Below are 27,934 nucleotides of genomic sequence, written 5' to 3'. Positions count from 1 at the left end.
GAGCAACAGCTTTCCAGGATAGCCCCTTCTGGCTGCCAGCTATCTGCAGACGTTTGCACTTTCGGAGCAGGGCTGCGAAAGGAGCCTGGCAGGGACACCACCATTCCCAGCATGCGTTTGAAGTTTCAAGTGGCAAGATAAGCAAGCAGCCCCATTCTCTGTGCCTCTGTGCGAGCAGTGCCATGGGCAGATGAGGCTGAGCAACAGCTTTCCAGGCTAGCCCCTTCTGGCTGCCAGCTATCTGCAGACGTTCGCACTTTCGGAGCAGGGCTGCGAAAGGAGCCTGGCTGGGACACCAACTTTCCCAGGCTACGTTTGAAGTTTGAGGTGGCAAGACAAGCAAGCAGCCCCATTCTCTGTGCCTCTGTGCGAGCACTGCCATCGGCAGATGAGGCTGAGCAACAGCTTTCCAGGCTAGCACCTTCTGGCTGCCAGCTATCTGCAGACGTTCGCACTTTCGGAGCAGGGCTGTGATAGGAGCCTGGCAGGGACACCACCATTCCCAGCATGCGTTTGAAGTTTCATGTGGCAAGATAAGGAAGCAGCCCCATTCTCTGTGCCTCTATGCGAACAGTGCCATGGGCAGATGAGGCTGAGCAACAGCTTTCCAGGCTAGCACCTTCTGGCTGCCAGCTATCTGCAGACGTTCGCATTTCAAGAGCAGGGCTGCGAAAGGAGCCTGGCTGGGACACCATCTTTCCCAGGCTACGTTTGAAGTTGGAGGTGGCAAGACAAGCAAGGAGCCCCATTCTCTGTGCCTCTATACGAGCAGTGCCATGGGCAGATGAGGCTGAGCAACAGCTTTCCAGGCTAGCCCCTTCTGGCTGCCAGCTATCTGCAGACGTTCGCATTTCAAGAGCAGGGCTGCGAAAGGAGCCTGGCTGGGACACCATCTTTCCCAGGCTACGTTTGAAGTTTGAGGTGGCAAGACAAGCAAGGAGCCCCATTCTCTGTGCCTCTGTGCGAGCACTGCCATGGGCAGATGAGGCTGAGCAACAGCTTTCCAGGCTAGCCCCTTCTGGCTGTCAGCTATCTGCAGACGTTCGCATTTCAAGAGCAGGGCTGCGAAAGGAGCCTGGCAGGGACACCACCATTCCCAGCATGCGTTTGAAGTTGGAGGTGGCAAGATAAGCAAGGAGCCTCATTCTCTGGGCCTCTGTGCGAGCACTGCCATGGGCAGATGAGGCTGAGCAACAGCTTTCCAGGCTAGCCCCTTCTGGCTGCCAGCTATCTGCAGACGTTCGCATTTCAAGAGCAGCGCTGCGAAAGGAGCCTGGCTGGGACACCATCTTTCCCAGGCTACGTTTAAAGTTTGAGGTGGCAAGACAAGCAAGGAGCCCCATTCTCTGTGCCTCTATACGAGCAGTGCCATGGGCAGATGAGGCTGAGCAACAGCTTTCCAGGATAGCCCCTTCTGGCTGCCAGCTATCTGCAGACGTTCGCACTTTCGGAGCAGGGCTGTGATAGGAGCCTGGCAGGGACACCACCATTCCCAGCATGCGTTTGAAGTTTCAAGTGGCAAGATAAGCAAGCAGCCCCATTCTCTGTGCCTCTATGCGAGCACTGCCATAAGCAGATGAGGCTGAGCAACAGCTTTCCAGGCTAGCCCCTTCTGGCTGCCAGCTATCTGCAGACGTTCGCACTTTCGGAGCAGGGCTGCGAAAGGAGCCTGGCTGGGACACCAACTTTCCCAGGCTACGTTTGAAGTTTGAGGTGGGAAGACAAGCAAGAAGCCCCATACTCTGTGCCTCTATGCGAACAGTGCCATGGGCAGATGACGCTCAGCAACATCTTTCCAGGCTAGCCCCTTCTGGCTGCCAGCTATCTGCAGACGTTCGCATTTCAAGAGCATGGCTGCGAAACGACCCTAGCAGGTAAACCATCTTTCGAAGGCTACGTTTGAAGTTTGAGGTGGCAAGACAAGCAAGCAGCCCCATACTCTGTGCCTCTGTTCGTGCACTGCCATGGGCAGATGAGGCTGAGCAACAGCTTTCCAGGATAGCCTCTTATGGCTGCCAGCTATCTGCAGACGTTCGCACTTACGGAGCAGGGCTGTGATAGGAGCCTGGCAGAGACACCACCATTACCAGCATGCGTTTGAAGTTTCAAGTGGCAAGATAAGCAAGCAGCCCCATTCTCTGTGCCTCTGTGCGAGCACTGCCATGGGCAGATGAGGCTGAGCAACAGCTTTCCAGGCTAGCACCTTCTGGCTGCCAGCTATCTGCAGACGTTCGCATTTCAAGAGCAGGGCTGCGAAAGGAGCCTGGCTGGGACACCATCTTTCCCAGGCTACGTTTGAAGTTTGAGGTGGCAAGACAAGCAAGGAGCCCCATTCTCTGTGCCTCTGTGCGAGCAGTGCCATGGGCAGATGAGGCTGAGCAACAGCTTTCCAGGCTAGCCCCTTCTGGCTGCCAGCTATCTGCAGACGTTCGCATTTCAAGAGCAGGGCTGCGAAAGGAGCCTGGCTGAGACACCATCTTTCCCAGGCTACGTTTAAAGTTTCAGGTGGCAAGACAAGCAAGCAGCCCCAGTCTTTGTGCCTCTGTGCGAGCACTGCCATGGGCAGATGAGGCTGAGCAACAGCTTTCCAGGCTAGCACCTTCTGGCTGCCAGCTATCTGCAGACGTTCGCACTTTCGGAGCAGGGCTGCGAAAGGAGCCTGGCAGGGACACCACCATTCCCAGCATGCGTTTGAAGTTGGAGGTGGCAAGATAAGCAAGGAGCCTCATTCTCTGTGCCTCTGTGCGAGCACTGCCATGGGCAGATGAGGCTGAGCAACAGCTTTCCAGGCTAGCCCCTTCTGGCTGCCAGCTATCTGCAGACGTTCGCATTTCAAGAGCAGGGCTGCGAAAGGAGCCTGGCTGGGACACCATCTTTCCCAGGCTACGTTTGAAGTTTGAGGTGGCAAGACAAGCAAGGAGCCCCATTCTCTGTGCCTCTGTGCGAGCAGTGCCATGGGCAGATGAGGCTGAGCAACAGCTTTCCAGGCTAGCCCCTTCTGGCTGCCAGCTATCTGCAGACGTTCGCATTTGAAGAGCAGCGCTGCGAAAGGAGCCTGGCTGGGACACCATCTTTCCCAGGCTACGTTTAAAGTTTGAGGTGGCAAGACATGCAAGGAGCCCCATTCTCTGTGCCTCTGTGCGAGCAGTGCCATGGGCAGATGAGGCTGAGCAACAGCTTTCCAGGCTAGCACCTTCTGGCTGCCTGCTATCTGCAGACGTTCGCACTTTCGGAGAAGGGCTGCGAAAGGAGCCTGGCTGGGACACCAACTTTCCCAGGCTACGTTTGAAGTTTTAGGTGGCAAGACAAGCAAGCAGCCCCATTCTCTGTTCCTCTGTGTGAGCACTGCCATGGGCAGATGAGGCTGAGCAACAGCTTTCCAGGCTAGCACCTTCTGGCTGCCAGCTATCTGCAGACGTTCGCACTTTCGGAGCAGGGCTGTGATAGGAGCCTGGCAGGGACACCACCATTCCCAGCATGCGTTTGAAGTTTCATGTGGCAAGATAAGGAAGCAGCCCCATTCTCTGTGCCTCTATGCGAACAGTACCATGGGCAGATGAGGCTGAGCAACAGCTTTCCAGGCTAGCACCTTCTGGCTGCCAGCTATCTGCAGACGTTCGCATTTCAAGAGCAGGGCTGCGAAAGGAGCCCAGCAGGTACACCATCTTTCCCAGGCTACGTTTGAAGTTTGAGGTGGCAAGACAAGCAAGAAGCCCCATTATCTGTGCCTCTGTGCGAGCTGTGCCATGGGCAGATGAGGCTGAGCAACAGCTTTCCAGGCTAGCCCCTTCTGGCTGCCAGCTATCTGCAGACGTTCGCACTTTCGGAGCAGGGCTGCGAAAGGAGCCTGGCTGGGACACCATCTTTCCCAGGATACGTTTGAAGTTTGAGGTGGCAAGACAAGCAAGGAGCCCCATTCTCTGTGCCTCTGTGTGAGCAGTGCCATGGGCAGATGAGGCTGAGCAACAGCTTTACAGGCTAGCCCCTTCTGGCTGCCAGCTATCTGCAGACGTTCGCATTTCAAGAGCAGGGCTGCGAAAGGAGCCTGGCTGGGACACCATCTTTCCCAGGCTACTTTTAAAGTTTCAAGTGGCAAGACAAGCAAGCAGCCCCATTCTTTGTGCCTCTGTGCGAGCACTGCCATGGGCAGATGAGGCTGAGCAACAGCTTTCCAGGCTAGCATCTTCTGGCTGCCAGCTATCTGCAGACGTTCGCACTTTCGGAGCAGGGCTGTGATCGGAGCCTGGCAGGGACACCACCATTCCCAGCATGCGTTTGAAGTTTCAAGTGGCAAGATAAGAAAGCAGCCCCATACTCTGTGCCTCTGTGAGAGCACTGCCATGGGCAGATGAGGCTGAGCAACAGCTTTCCAGGATAGCCCCTTCTGGCTGCCAGCTATCTGCAGACGTTCGCATTTCAAGAGCAGCGCTGCGAAAGGAGCCTGGCTGGGACACCATCTTTCCCAGGCTACGTTTGAAGTTTGAGGTGGCAAGACAAGCAAGGAGCCCCATTCTCTGTGCCTCTGTGCGAGCAGTGCCATGGGCAGATGAGGCTGAGCAACAGCTTTCCAGGCTAGCCCCTTCTGGTTGCCAGCTATCTGCAGACGTTCGCATTTCAAGAGCAGGGCTGCGAAAGGAGCCTGGCAGGGACACCACCATTCCCAGCATGCGTTTGAAGTTGGAGGTGGCAAGATAAGCAAGGAGCCTCATTCTCAGGGCCTCTGTGCGAGCACTGCCATGGGCAGATGAGGCTGAGCAACAGCTTTCCAGGCTAGCCCCTTCTGGCTGCCAGCTATCTGCAGACGTTCGCATTTCAAGAGCAGCGCTGCGAAAGGAGCCTGGCTGGGACACCATCTTTCCCAGGCTACGTTTAAAGTTTGAGGTGGCAAGACAAGCAAGGAGCCCCATTCTCTGTGCCTCTGTGCGAGCAGTGCCATGGGCAGATGAGGCTGAGCAACAGCTTTCCAGGCTAGCCCCTTCTGGCTGCCAGCTATCTGCAGACGTTCGCATTTCAAGAGCAGGGCTGCGAAAGGAGTCTGGCTGGGACACCATCTTTCCCAGGCTACGTTTAAAGTTTCAAGTGGCAAGACAAGCAAGCAGCCCCATTCTCTGTGCCTCTATGCGAGCAGTGCCATGGGCAGATGAGGCTGAGCAACAGCTTTCCAGGCTAGCCCCTTCTGGCTGCCAGCTATCTGCAGACGTTCGCATTTCAAGAGCAGGGCTGCGAAAGGAGCCTAGCAGGTACACCATCTTTCCCAGGCTACGTTTGAAGTTTCAGATGGCAAGACAAGCAAGCAGCCCCAGTCTCTGTGCCTCTGTGCGAGCTGTGCCATGGGCAGATGAGGATGAGCAACAGCTTTCCAGGCTAGCCCCTTCTGGCTGCCAGCTATCTGCAGACGTTCGCACTTTCGGAGCAGGGCTGTGATAGGAGCCTGGCAAGGACACCACCATTCCCAGCATGCGTTTGAAGTTTCAAGTGGTAAGATAAGCAAGCAGCCCCATTCTCTGTGCCTCTATGCGAACAGTGCCATGGGCAGATGAGGCTGAGCAACAGCTTTCCAGGCTAGCCCCTTCTGGCTGCCAGCTATCTGCAGACGTTCGCATTTCAAGAGCAGGGCTGCGAAAGGAGCCTAGCAGGTACACCATCTTTCCCAGGCTACGTTTGAAGTTTGAGGTGGCAAGACAAGCAAGGAGCCCCATTCTCTGTGCCTCTGTGCGAGCAGTGCCATGGGCAGATGAGGCTGAGCAACAGCTTTCCAGGCTAGCACCTTCTGGCTGCCAGCTATTTCCAGACGTTCGCACTTTCAATGCAGGGCTGCGAAAGGAGCCTGGCAGGGACACCAACTTTCCCAGGCTACTTTTGAAGTTTCAGGTGGCAAGACAAGCAAGCAGCCCCATTCTCTGTGCCTCTGTGCGAGCACTGCCATGGGCAGATGAGGCTGAGCAACAGCTTTCCAGGCTAGCACCTTCTGGCTGCCAGCTATCTGCAGACGTTCGCACTTTCGGAGCAGGGCTGCGAAAGGAACCTGGCTGGGACACCAACTTTCCCAGGCTACGTTTGAAGTTTGAGGTGACAAGACAAGCAAGCAGCCCCATTCTCTGTGCCTCTGTGCGAGCACTGCCATGGGCAGATGAGGCTGAGCAACAGCTTTCCAGGATAGCCCCTTCTGGCTGCCAGCTATCTGCAGACGTTCGCACTTTCGGAGCAGGGCTGCGAAAGGAGCCTGGCTGGGACACCAACATTCCCAGGCTACGTTTGATGTTTGAGGTGGCAAGACAAGCAAGCAGCCCCATTCTCTGTGCCTCTGTGCGAGCAGTGCCATGGGCAGATGAGGCTGAGCAACAGCTTTCCAGGCTAGCCCCTTCTGGCTGCCAGCTATCTGCAGACGTTCGCATTTCAAGAGCAGGGCTGTGATAGGAGCCTGGCAGGGACACCACCATTCCCAGCATGCGTTTGAAGTTTCAAGTGACAAGATAAGCAAGCAGCCCCATTCTCTGTGCCTCTGTGCGAGCACTGCCATGGGCAGATGAGGCTGAGCAACAGCTTTCCAGGATAGCCCCTTCTGGCTGCCAGCTATCTGCAGACGTTTGCACTTTCGGAGCAGGGCTGTGATAGGAGCCTGGCAGGGACACCACCATTCCCAGCATGCGTTTGAAGTTTCAAGTGGCAAGATAAGCAAGCAGCCCCATTCTCTGTGCCTCTATGCGAACAGTGCCATGGGCAGATGAGGCTGAGCAACAGCTTTCCAGGCTAGCCCCTTCTGGCTGCCAGCTATCTGCAGACGTTCGCATTTCAAGAGCAGGGCTGCGAAAGGAGCCTAGCAGGTACACCATCTTTCCCAGGCTACGTTTGAAGTTTGAGGTGGCAAGACAAGCAAGGAGCCCCATTCTCTGTGCCTCTGTGCGAGCAGTGCCATGGGCAGATGAGGCTGAGCAACAGCTTTCCAGGATAGCCCCTTCTGGCTGCCAGCTATTTGCAGACGTTCGCAGTTTCGGAGCAGGGCTGCGAAAGGAGCCTGGCTGGGACACCAACTTTCCCAGGCTACGTTTGAAGTTTCAGGTGGCAAGACAAGCAAGGAGCCCCATTCTCTGTGCCTCTGTGCGAGCACTGCCATGGGCAGATGAGGCTGAGCAACAGCTTTCCAGGCTAGCCCCTTCTGGCTGCCAGCTATCTGCAGACGTTCGCATTTCAAGAGCAGGGCTGCGAAAGGAGCCTAGCAGGTACACCATCTTTCCCAGGCTACGTTTGAAGTTTGAGGTGGCAAGACAAGCAAGGAGCCCCATTCTCTGTGCCTCTGTGCGAGCAGTGCCATGGGCAGATGAGGCTGAGCAACAGCTTTCCAGGATAGCCCCTTCTGGCTGCCAGCTATTTGCAGACGTTCGCAGTTTCGGAGCAGGGCTGCGAAAGGAGCCTGGCTGGGACACCAACTTTCCCAGGCTACGTTTGAAGTTTCAGGTGGCAAGACAAGCAAGGAGCCCCATTCTCTGTGCCTCTGTGCGAGCACTGCCATGGGCAGATGAGGCTGAGCAACAGCTTTCCAGGATAGCTCCTTCTGGCTGCCAGCTATCTGCAGACGTTCGCATTTCAAGAGCAGGGCTGTGAAAGGAGCCTGGCAGGGACACCATCTTTCCCAGTCTACGTCTGAAGTTTGAGGTGGCAAGACAAGCAAGGAGCCCCATTCTCTGTGCCTCTGTGCGAGCACTGCCATGGGCAGATGAGGCTGAGCAACAGCTTTCCAGGCTAGCACCTTCTGGCTGCCAGCTATCTGCAGACGTTCGCACTTTCGGAGCAGGGCTGCGAAAGGAACCTGGCTGGGACACCAACTTTCCCAGGCTACGTTTGAAGTTTGAGGTGGCAAGACAAGCAAGCAGCCCCATTCTCTGTGCCTCTGTGCGAGCACTGCCATGGGCAGATGAGGCTGAGCAACAGCTTTCCAGGATAGCCCCTTCTGGCTGCCAGCTATCTGCAGACGTTCGCACTTTCGGAGCAGGGCTGTGGTAGGAGCCTGGCAGGGACACCACCATTCCCAGCATGCGTTTGAAGTTTCAAGTGGCAAGATAAGCAAGCAGCCCCATTCTCTGTGCCTCTATGCGAACAGTGCCATGGGCAGATGAGGCTGAGCAACAGCTTTCCAGGCTAGCCCCTTCTGGCTGCCAGCTATCTGCAGACGTTCGCATTTCAAGAGCAGGGCTGCGAAAGGAGCCTAGCAGGTACACCATCTTTCCCAGGCTACGTTTGAAGTTTGAGGTGGCAAGACAAGCAAGGAGCCCCATTCTCTGTGCCTCTGTGCGAGCACTGCCATGGGCAGATGAGGCTGAGCAACAGCTTTCCAGGCTAGCCCCTTCTGGCTGCCAGCTATCTGCAGACGTTCACACTTTCGGAGCAGGGCTGCGAAAGGAGCCTGACTGGGACACCAACTTTCCCAGGCTACGTTTGAAGTTTGAGGTGGCAAAGCAAGCAAGCAGCCCCATTCTCTGTGCCTCTGTGCGAGCACTGCCATGGGCAGATAAGGCTGAGCAACAGCTTTCCGGGATAGCCCCTTCTGGCTGCCAGCTATCTGCAGACGTTCGCATTTCAAGAGCAGGGCTGCGTAAGGAGCCTAGCAGGTACACATCTTTCCCAGGCTACGTTTGAAGATTGAGGTGGCGAGACAAGCAAGGAGATCCATTCTCTGTGCCTCTGTGCGAGCAGTGCCATGGGCAGATGAGGCTGAGCAACAGCTTTCCAGGATAGCCCCTTCTGGCTGCCAGCTATCTGCAGACGTTCGCACTTTCGGAGCAGGGCTGTGATAGGAGCCTGGCAGGGACACCACCATTCCCAGCATGCGTTTGAAGTTTCAAGTGGCAAGATAAGCAAGCAGCCCCATTCTCTGTGCCTCTATGCGAACAGTGCCATGGGCAGATGAGGCTGAGCAACAGCTTTCCAGGCTAGCCCCTTCTGGCTGCCAGCTATCTGCAGACGTTCGCATTTCAAGAGCAGGGCTGCGAAAGGAGCCAAGCAGGTACACCATCTTTCCCAGGCTACGTTTGAAGTTTGAGGTGGCAAGACAAGCAAGGAGCCCCATTCTCTGTGCCTCTGTGCGAGCACTGCCATGGGCAGATGAGGCTGAGCAAGAGCTTTCCAGGCTAGCCCCTTCTGGCTGCCAGCTATCTGCAGACGTTCGAACTTTCGGAGCAGGGCTGCGAAAGGAGCCTGGCTGGGACACCAACTTTCCCAGGCTACGTTTGAAGTTTGAGGTGGCAAGACAAGCAAGCAGCCCCATTCTCTGTGCCTCTGTGCGAGCACTGCCATGGGCAGATGAGGCTGAGCAACAGCTTTCCAGGCTAGCCCCTTCTGGCTGCCAGCTATCTGCAGACGTTCGCATTTCAAGAGCAGGGCTGCGAAAGGAGCCTAGCAGGTACACATCTTTCCCAGGCTACGTTTGAAGTTTGAGGTGGCAAGACAAGCAAGCAGCCCCATTCTCTGTGCCTCTGTGCGAGCAGTGCCATGGGCAGATGAGGCTGAGCAACAGCTTTCCAGGATAGCCCCTTCTGGCTGCCAGCTATCTGCAGACGTTCGCACTTTCGGAGCAGGGCTGTGATAGGAGCCTGGCAGGGACACCACCATTCCCAGCATGCGTTTGAAGTTTCAAGTGGCAAGATAATCAAGCAGCCCCATTCTCTGTGTCTCTGTGCGAACAGTGCCATGGGCAGATGAGGCTGAGCAACAGCTTTCCAGGCTAGCCCCTTCTGGCTGCCAGCTATCTGCAGACGTTCGCATTTCAAGAGCAGGGCTGCGAAAGGAGCCTAGCAGGTACACATCTTTCCCAGGCTACGTTTGAAGTTTGAGGTGGCGAGACGAGCAAGGAGCCCCATTCTCTGTGCCTCTGTGCGAGCAGTGCCATGGGCAGATGAGGCTGAGCAACAGCTTTCCAGGCTAGCCCCTTCTGGCTGCCAGCTATCTGCAGACGTTCGCACTTTCGGAGCAGGGCTGTGATAGGAGCCTGGCAGGGACACCACCATTCCCAGCATGCGTTTGAAGTTTCAAGTGGCAAGATAAGCAAGCAGCCCCATTCTCTGTGCCTCTATGCGAACAGTGCCATGGGCAGATGAGGCTGAGCAACAGCTTTCCAGGATAGCCCCTTCTGGTTGCCAGCTATCTGCAGACGTTCGCACTTTCGGAGCTGGGCTGTGATAGGAGCCTGGCAGGGACACCACCATTCCCAGCATGCGTTTGAAGTTTCAAGTGACAAGATAAGTAAGCAGCCCCATTCTCTGTGCCTCTATGCGAACAGTGCCGTGGGCAGATGAGGCTGAGCAACAGCTTTCCAGGCTAGCCCCTTCTGGCTGCCTGCTATCTGCAGACGTTCGCATTTCAAGAGCAGGGCTGTGAAAGGAGCCTGGCTGGGACACCATCTTTCCCAGGCTACGTTTGAAGTTTGAGGTGGCAAGACAAGCAAGGAGCCCCATTCTCTGTGCCTCTGTGCGAGCTGTGCCATGGGCAGATGAGGCTGAGCAAGAACTTTCCAGGCTAGCCCCTTCTGGCTGCCAGCTATCTGCAGACGTTCGCACTTTCGGAGCAGGGCTGCGAAAGGAGCCTGGCTGGGACACCAACTTTCCCAGGCTACGTTTGAAGTTTCAAGTGGCAAGACAAGCAAGCAGCCCCATTCTCTGTGCCTCTGTGCGAACACTGCCATGGGCAGATGAGGCTGAGCAACAGCTTTCCAGGATAGCCCCTTCTGGCTGCCAGCTATCTGCAGACGTTCGCACTTTCGGAGCAGGGCTGTGATAGGAGCCTGGCAGGGACACCACCATTCCCAGCATGCGTTTGAAGTTTCAAGTGGCAAGATAAGCAAGCAGCCCCATTCTCTGTGCCTCTATGCGAACAGTGCCATGGGCAGATGAGGCTGAGCAACAGCTTTCCAGGCTAGCCCCTTCTGGCTGCCAGCTATCTGCAGACGTTCGCATTTCAAGAGCAGGGCTGTGAAAGGAGCCTGGCTGGGACACCATCTTTCCCAGGCTACGTTTGAAGTTTGAGGTGGCAAGACAAGCAAGGAGCCCCATTCTCTGTGCCTCTGTGCGAGCAGTGCCATGGGCAGATGAGGCTGAGCAACAGCTTTCCAGGCTAGCCCCTTCTGGCTGCCAGCTATCTGCAGACGTTCGCACTTTCGGAGCAGGGCTGCGAAAGGAGCCTGGCTGGGACACCAACTTTCCCAGGCTACGTTTGAAGTTTCAAGTGGCAAGACAAGCAAGGAGCCCCATTCTCTGTGCCTCTGTGCGAGCACTGCCATGGGCAGATGAGGCTGAGCAACAGCTTTCCAGGATAGCCCCTTCTGGCTGCCAGCTATCTGCAGACGTTCGCACTTTCGGAGCAGGGCTGTGATAGGAGCCTGGCAGGGACACCACCATTCCCAGCATGCGTTTGAAGTTTCAAGTGGCAAGATAAGCAAGCAGCCCCATTCTCTGTGCCTCTATGCGAACAGTGCCATGGGCAGATGAGGCTGAGCAACAGCTTTCCAGGCTAGCCCCTTCTGGCTGCCAGCTATCTGCAGACGTTCGCATTTCAAGAACAGGGCTGCGCAAGGAGCCTAGCAGGTACACCATCTTTCCCAGGCTACGTTTGAAGTTTGAGGTGGCAAGACAAGCAAGGAGCCCCATTCTCTGTGCCTCTGTGCGAGCACTGCCATGGGCAGATGAGGCTGAGCAACAGCTTTCCAGGCTAGCCCCTTCTGGCTGCCAGCTCTCTGCAGACGTTCGCACTTTTGGAGCAGGGCTGCGAAAGGAGCCTGACTGGGACACCAACATTCCCAGGCTACGTTTGAAGTTTGAGGTGGCAAGACAAGCAAGCAGCCCCATTCTCTGTGCCTCTGTGCGAGCAGTGCCATGGGCAGATGAGGCTGAGCAACAGCTTTCCAGGCTAGCCCCTTCTGGCTGCCAGCTATCTGCAGACGTTCGCATTTCAAGAGCAGGGCTGCGAAAGGAGCCTAGCAGGTACACATCTTTCCCAGGCTACGTTTGAAGTTTGAGGTGGCAAGACAAGCAAGCAGCCCCATTCTCTGTGCCTCTGTGCGAGCACTGCCATGGGCAGATGAGGCTGAGCAACAGCTTTCCAGGCTAGCCCCTTCTGGCTGCCAGCTATCTGCAGACGTTCGCACTTTCGGAGCAGGGCTGTGATAGGAGCCTGGCAGGGACACCACCATTCCCAGCATGCGTTTGAAGTTTCAAGTGGCAAGATAATCAAGCAGCCCCATTCTCTGTGCCTCTGTGCGAACAGTGCCATGGGCAGATGAGGCTGAGCAACAGCTTTCCAGGATAGCCCCTTCTGGCTGCCAGCTATCTGCAGACCTTCGCATTTCAAGAGCAGGGCTGCGAAAGGAGCCTAGCAGGTACACATCTTTCCCAGGCTACGTTTGAAGTTTGAGGTGGCGAGACAAGCAAGGAGCCCCATTCTCTGTGCCTCTGTGCGAGCAGTGCCATGGGCAGATGAGGCTGAGCAACAGCTTTCCAGGCTAGCCCCTTCTGGCTGCCAGCTATCTGCAGACGTTCGCACTTTCGGAGCAGGGCTGTGATAGGAGCCTGGCAGGGACACCACCATTCCCAGCATGAGTTTGAAGTTTCAAGTGGCAAGATAAGCAAGCAGCCCCATTCTCTGTGCCTCTATGCGAACAGTGCCATGGGCAGATGAGGCTGAGCAACAGCTTTCCAGGCTAGCCCCTTCTGGCTGCCAGCTATCTGCAGACGTTCGCACTTTCGGAGCAGGGCTGTGATAGGAGCCTGGCAGGGACACCACCATTCCCAGCATGCGTTTGAAGTTTCAAGTGACAAGATAAGTAAGCAGCCCCATTCTCTGTGTCTCTATGCGAACAGTGCCGTGGGCAGATGAGGCTGAGCAACAGCTTTCCAGGCTAGCCCCTTCTGGCTGCCAGCTATCTGCAGACGTTCGCATTTCAAGAGCAGGGCTGTGAAAGGAGCCTGGCTGGGACACCATCTTTCCCAGGCTACGTTTGAAGTTTGAGGTGGCAAGACAAGCAAGGAGCCCCATTCTCTGTGCCTCTGTGCGAGCACTGCCATGGGCAGATGAGGCTGAGCAACAGCTTTCCAGGCTAGCCCCTTCTGGCTGCCAGCTATCTGCAGACGTTCGCACTTTCGGAGCAGGGCTGCGAAAGGAGCCTGGCTGGGACACCAACTTTCCCAGGCTACGTTTGAAGTTTCAAGTGGCAAGACAAGCAAGCAGCCCCATTCTCTGTGCCTCTGTGCGAACAGTGCCATGGGCAGATGAGGCTGAGCAACAGCTTTCCAGGATAGCCCCTTCTGGCTGCCAGCTATCTGCAGACGTTCGCACTTTCGGAGCAGGGCTGTGATAGGAGCCTGGCAGGGACACCACCATTCCCAGCATGCGTTTGAAGTTTCAAGTGGCAAGATAAGCAAGCAGCCCCATTCTCTGTGCCTCTATGCGAACAGTGCCATGGGCAGATGAGGCTGAGCAACAGCTTTCCAGGATAGCCCCTTCTGGCTGCCAGCTATCTGCAGACGTTCGCACTTTCGGAGCAGGGCTGTGATAGGAGCCTGGCAGGGACACCACCATTCCCAGCATGCGTTTGAAGTTTCAAGTGACAAGATAAGTAAGCAGCCCCATTCTCTGTGCCTCTATGCGAACAGTGCCGTGGGCAGATGAGGCTGAGCAACAGCTTTCCAGGCTAGCCCCTTCTGGCTGCCAGCTATCTGCAGACGTTCGCATTTCAAGAGCAGGGCTGTGAAAGGAGCCTGGCTGGGACACCATCTTTCCCAGGCTACGTTTGAAGTTTGAGGTGGCAAGACAAGCAAGGAGCCCCATTCTCTGTGCCTCTGTGCGAGCACTGCCATGGGCAGATGAGGCTGAGCAACAGCTTTCCAGGCTAGCCCCTTGTGGCTGCCAGCTATCTGCAGACGTTCGCACTTTCGGAGCAGGGCTGCGAAAGGAGCCTGGCTGGGACACCAACTTTCCCAGGCTACGTTTGAAGTTTCAAGTGGCAAGACAAGCAAGCAGCCCCATTCTCTGTGCCTCTGTGCGAACAGTGCCATGGGCAGATGAGGTTGAGCAACAGCTTTCCAGGATAGCCCCTTCTGGCTGCCAGCTATCTGCAGACGTTCGCACTTTCGGAGCAGGGCTGTGATAGGAGCCTGGCAGGGACACCACCATTCCCAGCATGCGTTTGAAGTTTCAAGTGGCAAGATAAGCAAGCAGCCCCATTCTCTGTGCCTCTATGCGAACAGTGCCATGGGCAGATGAGGCTGAGCAACAGCTTTCCAGGCTAGCCCCTTCTGGCTGCCAGCTATCTGCAGACGTTTGCATTTCAAGAGCAGGGCTGTGAAAGGAGCCTGGCAGGGACACCATCTTTCCCAGGCTACGTTTGAAGTTTGAGGTGGCAAGACAAGCAAGGAGCCCCATTCTTTGTGCCTCTGTGCGAGCACTGCCATGGGCAGATGAGGCTGAGCAACAGCTTTCCAGGCTAGCCCCTTGTGGCTGCCAGCTATCTGCAGACGTTCGCACTTTCGGAGCAGGGCTGTGATAGGAGCCTGGCAGGGACACCACCATTCCCAGCATGCGTTTGAAGTTTCAAGTGGCAAGATAATCAAGCAGCCCCATTCTCTGTGCCTCTGTGCGAACAGTGCCATGGGCAGATGAGGCTGAGCAACAGCTTTCCAGGCTAGCCCCTTCTGGCTGCCAGCTATCTGCAGACGTTCGCATTTCAAGAGCAGGGCTGCGAAAGGAGCCTAGCAGGTACACATCTTTCCCAGGCTACGTTTGAAGTTTGAGGTGGCGAGACAAGCAAGGAGCCCCATTCTCTGTGCCTCTGTGCGAGCAGTGCCATGGGCAGATGAGGCTGAGCAACAGCTTTCCAGGCTAGCCCCTTCTGGCTGCCAGCTATCTGCAGACGTTCGCACTTTCGGAGCAGGGCTGTGATAGGAGCCTGGCAGGGACACCACCATTCCCAGCATGAGTTTGAAGTTTCAAGTGGCAAGATAAGCAAGCAGCCCCATTCTCTGTGCCTCTATGCGAACAGTGCCATGGGCAGATGAGGCTGAGCAACAGCTTTCCAGGCTAGCCCCTTCTGGCTGCCAGCTATCTGCAGACGTTCGCACTTTCGGAGCAGGGCTGTGATAGGAGCCTGGCAGGGACACCACCATTCCCAGCATGCGTTTGAAGTTTCAAGTGACAAGATAAGTAAGCAGCCCCATTCTCTGTGCCTCTATGCGAACAGTGCCGTGGGCAGATGAGGCTGAGCAACAGCTTTCCAGGCTAGCCCCTTCTGGCTGCCAGCTATCTGCAGACGTTCGCATTTCAAGAGCAGGGCTGTGAAAGGAGCCTGGCTGGGACACCATCTTTCCCAGGCTACGTTTGAAGTTTGAGGTGGCAAGACAAGCAAGGAGCCCCATTCTCTGTGCCTCTGTGCGAGCACTGCCATGGGCAGATGAGGCTGAGCAACAGCTTTCCAGGATAGCCCCTTCTGGCTGCCAGCTATCTGCAGACGTTCGCACTTTCGGAGCAGGGCTGCGAAAGGAGCCTGGCTGGGACACCAACTTTCCCAGGCTACGTTTGAAGTTTCAAGTGGCAAGACAAGCAAGCAGCCCCATTCTCTGTGCCTCTGTGCGAACAGTGCCATGGGCAGATGAGGCTGAGCAACAGCTTTCCAGGATAGCCCCTTCTGGCTGCCAGCTATCTGCAGACGTTCGCACTTTCGGAGCAGGGCTGTGATAGGAGCCTGGCAGGGACACCACCATTCCCAGCATGCGTTTGAAGTTTCAAGTGGCAAGATAAGCAAGCAGCCCCATTCTCTGTGCCTCTATGCGAGCAGTGCCATGGGCAGATGAGGCTGAGCAACAGCTTTCCAGGATAGCCCCTTCTGGCTGCCAGCTATCTGCAGACGTTCGCACTTTCGGAGCAGGGCTGTGATAGGAGCCTGGCAGGGACACCACCATTCCCAGCATGCGTTTGAAGTTTCAAGTGACAAGATAAGTAAGCAGCCCCATTCTCTGTGCCTCTATGCGAACAGTGCCGTGGGCAGATGAGGCTGAGCAACAGCTTTCCAGGCTAGCCCCTTCTGGCTGCCAGCTATCTGCAGACGTTCGCATTTCAAGAGCAGGGCTGTGAAAGGAGCCTGGCTGGGACACCATCTTTCCCAGGCTACGTTTGAAGTTTGAGGTGGCAAGACAAGCAAGGAGCCCCATTCTCTGTGCCTCTGTGCGAGCACTGCCATGGGCAGATGAGGCTGAGCAACAGCTTTCCAGGCTAGCACCTTCTGGCTGCCAGCTATCTGCAGACGTTCGCACTTTCGGAGCAGGGCTGCGAAAGGAGCCTGGCTGGGACACCAACTTTCCCAGGCTACGTTTGAAGTTTCAAGTGGCAAGACAAGCAAGCAGCCCCATTCTCTGTGCCTCTGTGCGAACAGTGCCATGGGCAGATGAGGCTGAGCAACAGCTTTCCAGGCTAGCCCCTTCTGGCTGCCAGCTATCTGCAGACGTTTGCATTTCAAGAGCAGGGCTGTGAAAGGAGCCTGGCAGGGACACCATCTTTCCCAGGCTACGTTTGAAGTTTGAGGTGGCAAGACAAGCAAGGAGCCCCATTCTTTGTGCCTCTGTGCGAGCACTGCCATGGGCAGATGAGGCTGAGCAACAGCTTTCCAGGCTAGCCCCTTGTGGCTGCCAGCTATCTGCAGACGTTCGCACTTTCGGAGCAGGGCTGTGATAGGAGCCTGGCAGGGACACCACCATTCCCAGCATGCGTTTGAAGTTTCAAGTGGCAAGATAATCAAGCAGCCCCATTCTCTGTGCCTCTGTGCGAACAGTGCCATGGGCAGATGAGGCTGAGCAACAGCTTTCCAGGCTAGCCCCTTCTGGCTGCCAGCTATCTGCAGACGTTCGCATTTCAAGAGCAGGGCTGCGAAAGGAGCCTAGCAGGTACACATCTTTCCCAGGCTACGTTTGAAGTTTGAGGTGGCGAGACAAGCAAGGAGCCCCATTCTCTGTGCCTCTGTGCGAGCAGTGCCATGGGCAGATGAGGCTGAGCAACAGCTTTCCAGGCTAGCCCCTTCTGGCTGCCAGCTATCTGCAGACGTTCGCACTTTCGGAGCAGGGCTGTGATAGGAGCCTGGCAGGGACACCACCATTCCCAGCATGAGTTTGAAGTTTCAAGTGGCAAGATAAGCAAGCAGCCCCATTCTCTGTGCCTCTATGCGAACAGTGCCATGGGCAGATGAGGCTGAGCAACAGCTTTCCAGGCTAGCCCCTTCTGGCTGCCAGCTATCTGCAGACGTTCGCACTTTCGGAGCAGGGCTGTGATAGGAGCCTGGCAGGGACACCACCATTCCCAGCATGCGTTTGAAGTTTCAAGTGACAAAATAAGTAAGCAGCCCCATTCTCTGTGCCTCTATGCGAACAGTGCCGTGGGCAGATGAGGCTGAGCAACAGCTTTCCAGGCTAGCCCCTTCTGGCTGCCAGCTATCTGCAGACGTTCGCATTTCAAGAGCAGGGCTGTGAAAGGAGCCTGGCTGGGACACCATCTTTCCCAGGCTACGTTTGAAGTTTGAGGTGGCAAGACAAGCAAGGAGCCCCATTCTCTGTGCCTCTGTGCGAGCACTGCCATGGGCAGATGAGGCTGAGCAACAGCTTTCCAGGCTAGCCCCTTCTGGCTGCCAGCTATCTGCAGACGTTCGCACTTTCGGAGCAGGGCTGCGAAAGGAGCCTGGCTGGGACACCAACTTTCCCAGGCTACGTTTGAAGTTTCAAGTGGCAAGACAAGCAAGCAGCCCCATTCTCTGTGCCTCTGTGCGAACAGTGCCATGGGCAGATGAGGCTGAGCAACAGCTTTCCAGGATAGCCCCTTCTGGCTGCCAGCTATCTGCAGACGTTCGCACTTTCGGAGCAGGGCTGTGATAGGAGCCTGGCAGGGACACCACCATTCCCAGCATGCGTTTGAAGTTTCAAGTGGCAAGATAAGCAAGCAGCCCCATTCTCTGTGCCTCTATGCGAGCAGTGCCATGGGCAGATGAGGCTGAGCAACAGCTTTCCAGGATAGCCCCTTCTGGCTGCCAGCTATCTGCAGACGTTCGCACTTTCGGAGCAGGGCTGTGATAGGAGCCTGGCAGGGACACCACCATTCCCAGCATGCGTTTGAAGTTTCAAGTGACAAGATAAGTAAGCAGCCCCATTCTCTGTGCCTCTATGCGAACAGTGCCGTGGGCAGATGAGGCTGAGCAACAGCTTTCCAGGCTAGCCCCTTCTGGCTGCCAGCTATCTGCAGACGTTCGCATTTCAAGAGCAGGGCTGTGAAAGGAGCCTGGCTGGGACACCATCTTTCCCAGGCTACGTTTGAAGTTTGAGGTGGCAAGACAAGCAAGGAGCCCCATTCTCTGTGCCTCTGTGCGAGCACTGCCATGGGCAGATGAGGCTGAGCAACAGCTTTCCAGGCTAGCACCTTCTGGCTGCCAGCTATCTGCAGACGTTCGCACTTTCGGAGCAGGGCTGCGAAAGGAGCCTGGCTGGGACACCAACTTTCCCAGGCTACGTTTGAAGTTTCAAGTGGCAAGACAAGCAAGCAGCCCCATTCTCTGTGCCTCTGTGCGAACAGTGCCATGGGCAGATGAGGCTGAGCAACAGCTTTCCAGGCTAGCCCCTTCTGGCTGCCAGCTATCTGCAGACGTTCGCACTTTCGGAGCAGGGCTGTGATAGGAGCCTGGCAGGGACACCACCATTCCCAGCATGCGTTTGAAGTTTCAAGTGGCAAGATAAGCAAGCAGCCCCATTCTCTGTGCCTCTATGCGAACAGTGCCATGGGCAGATGAGGCTGAGCAACAGCTTTCCAGGCTAGCCCCTTCTGGCTGCCAGCTATCTGCAGACGTTTGCATTTCAAGAGCAGGGCTGTGAAAGGAGCCTGGCAGGGACACCATCTTTCCCAGGCTACGTTTGAAATTTGAGGTGGCAAGACAAGCAAGGAGCCCCATTCTCTGTGCCTCTGTGCGAGCACTGCCATGGGCAGATGAGGCTGAGCAACAGCTTTCCAGGTTAGCACCTTCTGGCTGCCAGCTATCTGCAGACGTTCACACTTTCGGAGCAGGGCTGCGAAAGGAGCCTGGCTGGGACACCAAGTTTCCCAGGCTACGTTTGAAGTTTGAGGTGGCAAGACAAGCAAGGAGCCCCATTCTTTGTGCCTCTGTGCGAGCACTGCCATGGGCAGATGAGGCTGAGCAACAGCTTTCCAGGCTAGCCCCTTCTGGCTGCCAGCTATCTGCAGACCTTCGCATTTCAAGAGCAGGGCTGCGAAAGGAGCCTGGCTGGGACAGCATCTTTCCCAGGCTACGTTTGAAGTTTGAGGTGACGAGACAAGCAAGGAGTCCCATTCTCTGTGCCTCTGTGCGAGCAGTGCCATGGGCAGATGAGGCTGAGCAACAGCTTTCCAGGCTAGCCCCTTCTGGCTGCCAGCTATCTGCAGACGTTCGCACTTTCGGAGCAGGGCTGTGATAGGAGCCTGGCAGGGACACCACCATTCCCAGCATGCGTTTGAAGTTTCAAGTGACAAGATAAGCAAGCAGCCCCATTCTCTGTGCCTCTATGCGAACAGTGCCATGGGCAGATGAGGCTGAGCAACAGCTTTCCAGGCTAGCCCCTTCTGCCTGCCAGCTATCTGCAGACGTTCGCACTTTCAGAGCAGGGCTGTGATAGGAGCCTGGCAGGGACACCACCATTCCCAGCATGCGTTGGAGGTTTCAATTTACAAGATAAGCAAGCAGCCCCATTCTCTGTGCCTCTATGCGAACAGTGCAATGGACAGATGAGGCTGAGCAACAGCTTTCCAGGCTAACCCGTTCTGGCTGCCAGCTATCTGCAGACGTTCGCACTTTCGGAGCAGGGCTGCGAAAGGAGCCTGGCTGGGACACCAACTTTCCCAGGCTACGTTTGAAGTTTGAGGTGGCAAGACAAGCAAGCAGCCCCATTCTCTGTGCCTCTGTGCGAACACTGCCATGGGCAGATGAGGCTGAGCAACAGCTTTCCAGGATAGCCCCTTCTGGCTGCCAGCTATCTGCAGACGTTCGCACTTTCGGAGCAGGGCTGTGATAGGAGCCTGGCAGGGACACCACCATTCCCAGCATGCGTTTGAAGTTTCAAGTGGCAAGATAAGCAAGCAGCCCCATTCTCTGTGCCTCTATGCGAACAGTGCCATGGGCAGATGAGGCTGAGCAACAGCTTTCCAGGCTAGCCCCTTCTGGCTGCCAGCTATCTGCAGACGTTCGCATTTCAAGAGCAGGGCTGTGAAAGGAGCCTGGCTGGGACACCATCTTTCCCAGGCTACGTTTGAAGTTTGAGGTGGCAAGACAAGCAAGGAGCCCCATTCTCTGTGCCTCTGTGCGAGCAGTGCCATGGGCAGATGAGGCTGAGCAACAGCTTTCCAGGCTAGCCCCTTCTGGCTGCCAGCTATCTGCAGACGTTCGCACTTTCGGAGCAGGGCTGCGAAAGGAGCCTGGCTGGACACCAACTTTCCCAGGCTACGTTTGAAGTTTCAAGTGGCAAGACAAGCAAGGAGCCCCATTCTCTGTGCCTCTGTGCGAGCAGTGCCATGGGCAGATGAGGCTGAGCAACAGCTTTCCAGGATAGCCCCTTCTGGCTGCCAGCTATCTGCAGACGTTCGCACTTTCGGAGCAGGGCTGTGATAGGAGCCTGGCAGGGACACCACCATTCCCAGCATGCGTTTGAAGTTTCAAGTGGCAAGATAAGCAAGCAGCCCCATTCTCTGTGCCTCTATGCGAACAGTGCCATGGGCAGATGAGGCTGAGCAACAGCTTTCCAGGCTAGCCCCTTCTGGCTGCCAGTTATCTGCAGACGTTCGCATTTCAAGAACAGGGCTGCGCAAGGAGCCTAGCAGGTACACCATCTTTCCCAGGCTACGTTTGAAGTTTGAGGTGGCAAGACAAGCAAGGAGCCCCATTCTCTGTGCCTCTGTGCGAGCAGTGCCATGGGCAGATGAGGCTGAGCAACAGCTTTCCAGGCTAGCCCCTTCTGGCTGCCAGCTCTCTGCAGACGTTCGCACTTTTGGAGCAGGGCTGCGAAAGGAGCCTGACTGGGACACCAACATTCCCAGGCTACGTTTGAAGTTTGAGGTGGCAAGACAAGCAAGCAGCCCCATTCTCTGTGCCTCTGTGCGAGCAGTGCCATGGGCAGATGAGGCTGAGCAACAGCTTTCCAGGCTAGCCCCTTCTGGCTGCCAGCTATCTGCAGACGTTCGCATTTCAAGAGCAGGGCTGCGAAAGGAGCCTAGCAGGTACACATCTTTCCCAGGCTACGTTTGAAGTTTGAGGTGGCAAGACAAGCAAGCAGCCCCATTCTCTGTGCCTCTGTGCGAGCACTGCCATGGGCAGATGAGGCTGAGCAACAGCTTTCCAGGCTAGCCCCTTCTGGCTGCCAGCTATCTGCAGACGTTCGCACTTTCGGAGCAGGGCTGTGATAGGAGCCTGGCAGGGACACCACCATTCCCAGCATGCGTTTGAAGTTTCAAGTGGCAAGATAATCAAGCAGCCCCATTCTCTGTGCCTCTGTGCGAACAGTGCCATGGGCAGATGAGGCTGAGCAACAGCTTTCCAGGATAGCCCCTTCTGGCTGCCAGCTATCTGCAGACCTTCGCATTTCAAGAGCAGGGCTGCGAAAGGAGCCTAGCAGGTACACATCTTTCCCAGGCTACGTTTGAAGTTTGAGGTGGCGAGACAAGCAAGGAGCCCCATTCTCTGTGCCTCTGTGCGAACAGTGCCATGGGCAGATGAGGCTGAGCAACAGCTTTCCAGGCTAGCCCCTTCTGGCTGCCAGCTATCTGCAGACGTTCGCACTTTCGGAGCAGGGCTGTGATAGGAGCCTGGCAGGGACACCACCATTCCCAGCATGAGTTTGAAGTTTCAAGTGGCAAGATAAGCAAGCAGCCCCATTCTCTGTGCCTCTATGCGAACAGTGCCATGGGCAGATGAGGCTGAGCAACAGCTTTCCAGGCTAGCCCCTTCTGGCTGCCAGCTATCTGCAGACGTTCGCACTTTCGGAGCAGGGCTGTGATAGGAGCCTGGCAGGGACACCACCATTCCCAGCATGCGTTTGAAGTTTCAAGTGACAAGATAAGTAAGCAGCCCCATTCTCTGTGTCTCTATGCGAACAGTGCCGTGGGCAGATGAGGCTGAGCAACAGCTTTCCAGGCTAGCCCCTTCTGGCTGCCAGCTATCTGCAGACGTTCGCATTTCAAGAGCAGGGCTGTGAAAGGAGCCTGGCTGGGACACCATCTTTCCCAGGCTACGTTTGAAGTTTGAGGTGGCAAGACAAGCAAGGAGCCCCATTCTCTGTGCCTCTGTGCGAGCACTGCCATGGGCAGATGAGGCTGAGCAACAGCTTTCCAGGCTAGCCCCTTCTGGCTGCCAGCTATCTGCAGACGTTCGCACTTTCGGAGCAGGGCTGCGAAAGGAGCCTGGCTGGGACACCAACTTTCCCAGGCTACGTTTGAAGTTTCAAGTGGCAAGACAAGCAAGGAGCCCCATTCTCTGTGCCTCTGTGCGAACAGTGCCATGGGCAGATGAGGCTGAGCAACAGCTTTCCAGGATAGCCCCTTCTGGCTGCCAGCTATCTGCAGACGTTCGCACTTTCGGAGCAGGGCTGTGATAGGAGCCTGGCAGGGACACCACCATTCCCAGCATGCGTTTGAAGTTTCAAGTGGCAAGATAAGCAAGCAGCCCCATTCTCTGTGCCTCTATGCGAACAGTGCCATGGGCAGATGAGGCTGAGCAACAGCTTTCCAGGATAGCCCCTTCTGGCTGCCAGCTATCTGCAGACGTTCGCACTTTCGGAGCAGGGCTGTGATAGGAGCCTGGCAGGGACACCACCATTCCCAGCATGCGTTTGAAGTTTCAAGTGACAAGATAAGTAAGCAGCCCCATTCTCTGTGCCTCTATGCGAACAGTGCCGTGGGCAGATGAGGCTGAGCAACAGCTTTCCAGGCTAGCCCCTTCTGGCTGCCAGCTATCTGCAGACGTTCGCATTTCAAGAGCAGGGCTGTGAAAGGAGCCTGGCTGGGACACCATCTTTCCCAGGCTACGTTTGAAGTTTGAGGTGGCAAGACAAGCAAGGAGCCCCATTCTCTGTGCCTCTGTGCGAGCACTGCCATGGGCAGATGAGGCTGAGCAACAGCTTTCCAGGCTAGCACCTTCTGGCTGCCAGCTATCTGCAGACGTTCGCACTTTCGGAGCAGGGCTGCGAAAGGAGCCTGGCTGGGACACCAACTTTCCCAGGCTACGTTTGAAGTTTCAAGTGGCAAGACAAGCAAGCAGCCCCATTCTCTGTGCCTCTGTGCGAACAGTGCCATGGGCAGATGAGGTTGAGCAACAGCTTTCCAGGATAGCCCCTTCTGGCTGCCAGCTATCTGCAGACGTTCGCACTTTCGGAGCAGGGCTGTGATAGGAGCCTGGCAGGGACACCACCATTCCCAGCATGCGTTTGAAGTTTCAAGTGGCAAGATAAGCAAGCAGCCCCATTCTCTGTGCCTCTATGCGAACAGTGCCATGGGCAGATGAGGCTGAGCAACAGCTTTCCAGGCTAGCCCCTTCTGGCTGCCAGCTATCTGCAGACGTTTGCATTTCAAGAGCAGGGCTGTGAAAGGAGCCTGGCAGGGACACCATCTTTCCCAGGCTACGTTTGAAGTTTGAGGTGGCAAGACAAGCAAGGAGCCCCATTCTTTGTGCCTCTGTGCGAGCACTGCCATGGGCAGATGAGGCTGAGCAACAGCTTTCCAGGCTAGCCCCTTGTGGCTGCCAGCTATCTGCAGACGTTCGCACTTTCGGAGCAGGGCTGTGATAGGAGCCTGGCAGGGACACCACCATTCCCAGCATGCGTTTGAAGTTTCAAGTGGCAAGATAATCAAGCAGCCCCATTCTCTGTGCCTCTGTGCGAACAGTGCCATGGGCAGATGAGGCTGAGCAACAGCTTTCCAGGCTAGCCCCTTCTGGCTGCCAGCTATCTGCAGACGTTCGCATTTCAAGAGCAGGGCTGCGAAAGGAGCCTAGCAGGTACACATCTTTCCCAGGCTACGTTTGAAGTTTGAGGTGGCGAGACAAGCAAGGAGCCCCATTCTCTGTGCCTCTGTGCGAGCAGTGCCATGGGCAGATGAGGCTGAGCAACAGCTTTCCAGGCTAGCCCCTTCTGGCTGCCAGCTATCTGCAGACGTTCGCACTTTCGGAGCAGGGCTGTGATAGGAGCCTGGCAGGGACACCACCATTCCCAGCATGAGTTTGAAGTTTCAAGTGGCAAGATAAGCAAGCAGCCCCATTCTCTGTGCCTCTATGCGAACAGTGCCATGGGCAGATGAGGCTGAGCAACAGCTTTCCAGGCTAGCCCCTTCTGGCTGCCAGCTATCTGCAGACGTTCGCACTTTCGGAGCAGGGCTGTGATAGGAGCCTGGCAGGGACACCACCATTCCCAGCATGCGTTTGAAGTTTCAAGTGACAAGATAAGTAAGCAGCCCCATTCTCTGTGCCTCTATGCGAACAGTGCCGTGGGCAGATGAGGCTGAGCAACAGCTTTCCAGGCTAGCCCCTTCTGGCTGCCAGCTATCTGCAGACGTTCGCATTTCAAGAGCAGGGCTGTGAAAGGAGCCTGGCTGGGACACCATCTTTCCCAGGCTACGTTTGAAGTTTGAGGTGGCAAGACAAGCAAGGAGCCCCATTCTCTGTGCCTCTGTGCGAGCACTGCCATGGGCAGATGAGGCTGAGCAACAGCTTTCCAGGCTAGCCCCTTCTGGCTGCCAGCTATCTGCAGACGTTCGCACTTTCGGAGCAGGGCTGCGAAAGGAGCGTGGCTGGGACACCAACTTTCCCAGGCTACGTTTGAAGTTTCAAGTGGCAAGACAAGCAAGCAGCCCCATTCTCTGTGCCTCTGTGCGAACAGTGCCATGGGCAGATGAGGCTGAGCAACAGCTTTCCAGGATAGCCCCTTCTGGCTGCCAGCTATCTGCAGACGTTCGCACTTTCGGAGCAGGGCTGTGATAGGAGCCTGGCAGGGACACCACCATTCCCAGCATGCGTTTGAAGTTTCAAGTGGCAAGATAAGCAAGCAGCCCCATTCTCTGTGCCTCTATGCGAGCAGTGCCATGGGCAGATGAGGCTGAGCAACAGCTTTCCAGGATAGCCCCTTCTGGCTGCCAGCTATCTGCAGACGTTCGCACTTTCGGAGCAGGGCTGTGATAGGAGCCTGGCAGGGACACCACCATTCCCAGCATGCGTTTGAAGTTTCAAGTGACAAGATAAGTAAGCAGCCCCATTCTCTGTGCCTCTATGCGAACAGTGCCGTGGGCAGATGAGGCTGAGCAACAGCTTTCCAGGCTAGCCCCTTCTGGCTGCCAGCTATCTGCAGACGTTCGCATTTCAAGAGCAGGGCTGTGAAAGGAGCCTGGCTGGGACACCATCTTTCCCAGGCTACGTTTGAAGTTTGAGGTGGCAAGACAAGCAAGGAGCCCCATTCTCTGTGCCTCTGTGCGAGCACTGCCATGGGCAGATGAGGCTGAGCAACAGCTTTCCAGGCTAGCACCTTCTGGCTGCCAGCTATCTGCAGACGTTCGCACTTTCGGAGCAGGGCTGCGAAAGGAGCCTGGCTGGGACACCAACTTTCCCAGGCTACGTTTGAAGTTTCAAGTGGCAAGACAAGCAAGCAGCCCCATTCTCTGTGCCTCTGTGCGAACAGTGCCATGGGCAGATGAGGCTGAGCAACAGCTTTCCAGGCTAGCCCCTTCTGGCTGCCAGCTATCTGCAGACGTTTGCATTTCAAGAGCAGGGCTGTGAAAGGAGCCTGGCAGGGACACCATCTTTCCCAGGCTACGTTTGAAGTTTGAGGTGGCAAGACAAGCAAGGAGCCCCATTCTTTGTGCCTCTGTGCGAGCACTGCCATGGGCAGATGAGGCTGAGCAACAGCTTTCCAGGCTAGCCCCTTGTGGCTGCCAGCTATCTGCAGACGTTCGCACTTTCGGAGCAGGGCTGTGATAGGAGCCTGGCAGGGACACCACCATTCCCAGCATGCGTTTGAAGTTTCAAGTGGCAAGATAATCAAGCAGCCCCATTCTCTGTGCCTCTGTGCGAACAGTGCCATGGGCAGATGAGGCTGAGCAACAGCTTTCCAGGCTAGCCCCTTCTGGCTGCCAGCTATCTGCAGACGTTCGCATTTCAAGAGCAGGGCTGCGAAAGGAGCCTAGCAGGTACACATCTTTCCCAGGCTACGTTTGAAGTTTGAGGTGGCGAGACAAGCAAGGAGCCCCATTCTCTGTGCCTCTGTGCGAGCAGTGCCATGGGCAGATGAGGCTGAGCAACAGCTTTCCAGGCTAGCCCCTTCTGGCTGCCAGCTATCTGCAGACGTTCGCACTTTCGGAGCAGGGCTGTGATAGGAGCCTGGCAGGGACACCACCATTCCCAGCATGAGTTTGAAGTTTCAAGTGGCAAGATAAGCAAGCAGCCCCATTCTCTGTGCCTCTATGCGAACAGTGCCATGGGCAGATGAGGCTGAGCAACAGCTTTCCAGGCTAGCCCCTTCTGGCTGCCAGCTATCTGCAGACGTTCGCACTTTCGGAGCAGGGCTGTGATAGGAGCCTGGCAGGGACACCACCATTCCCAGCATGCGTTTGAAGTTTCAAGTGACAAGATAAGTAAGCAGCCCCATTCTCTGTGCCTCTATGCGAACAGTGCCGTGGGCAGATGAGGCTGAGCAACAGCTTTCCAGGCTAGCCCCTTCTGGCTGCCAGCTATCTGCAGACGTTCGCATTTCAAGAGCAGGGCTGTGAAAGGAGCCTGGCTGGGACACCATCTTTCCCAGGCTACGTTTGAAGTTTGAGGTGGCAAGACAAGCAAGGAGCCCCATTCTCTGTGCCTCTGTGCGAGCACTGCCATGGGCAGATGAGGCTGAGCAACAGCTTTCCAGGCTAGACCCTTCTGGCTGCCAGCTATCTGCAGACGTTCGCACTTTCGGAGCAGGGCTGCGAAAGGAGCCTGGCTGGGACACCAACTTTCCCAGGCTACGTTTGAAGTTTCAAGTGGCAAGACAAGCAAGCAGCCCCATTCTCTGTGCCTCTGTGCGAACAGTGCCATGGGCAGATGAGGCTGAGCAACAGCTTTCCAGGATAGCCCCTTCTGGCTGCCAGCTATCTGCAGACGTTCGCACTTTCGGAGCAGGGCTGTGATAGGAGCCTGGCAGGGACACCACCATTCCCAGCATGCGTTTGAAGTTTCAAGTGGCAAGATAAGCAAGCAGCCCCATTCTCTGTGCCTCTATGCGAGCAGTGCCATGGGCAGATGAGGCTGAGCAACAGCTTTCCAGGATAGCCCCTTCTGGCTGCCAGCTATCTGCAGACGTTCGCACTTTCGGAGCAGGGCTGTGATAGGAGCCTGGCAGGGACACCACCATTCCCAGCATGCGTTTGAAGTTTCAAGTGACAAGATAAGTAAGCAGCCCCATTCTCTGTGCCTCTATGCGAACAGTGCCGTGGGCAGATGAGGCTGAGCAACAGCTTTCCAGGCTAGCCCCTTCTGGCTGCCAGCTATCTGCAGACGTTCGCATTTCAAGAGCAGGGCTGTGAAAGGAGCCTGGCTGGGACACCATCTTTCCCAGGCTACGTTTGAAGTTTGAGGTGGCAAGACAAGCAAGGAGCCCCATTCTCTGTGCCTCTGTGCGAGCACTGCCATGGGCAGATGAGGCTGAGCAACAGCTTTCCAGGCTAGCACCTTCTGGCTGCCAGCTATCTGCAGACGTTCGCACTTTCGGAGCAGGGCTGCGAAAGGAGCCTGGCTGGGACACCAACTTTCCCAGGCTACGTTTGAAGTTTCAAGTGGCAAGACAAGCAAGCAGCCCCATTCTCTGTGCCTCTGTGCGAACAGTGCCATGGGCAGATGAGGCTGAGCAACAGCTTTCCAGGCTAGCCCCTT

This window comes from Opisthocomus hoazin, chromosome 30 (assembly GCF_030867145.1).
Source record: "Opisthocomus hoazin isolate bOpiHoa1 chromosome 30, bOpiHoa1.hap1, whole genome shotgun sequence".
In the NCBI taxonomy this organism is placed as follows: Eukaryota; Metazoa; Chordata; class Aves; order Opisthocomiformes; family Opisthocomidae; genus Opisthocomus; species Opisthocomus hoazin.
The sequence above is the reverse complement of the archived record's forward strand: the minus strand, read 5'-3'. Positions refer to the sequence as shown.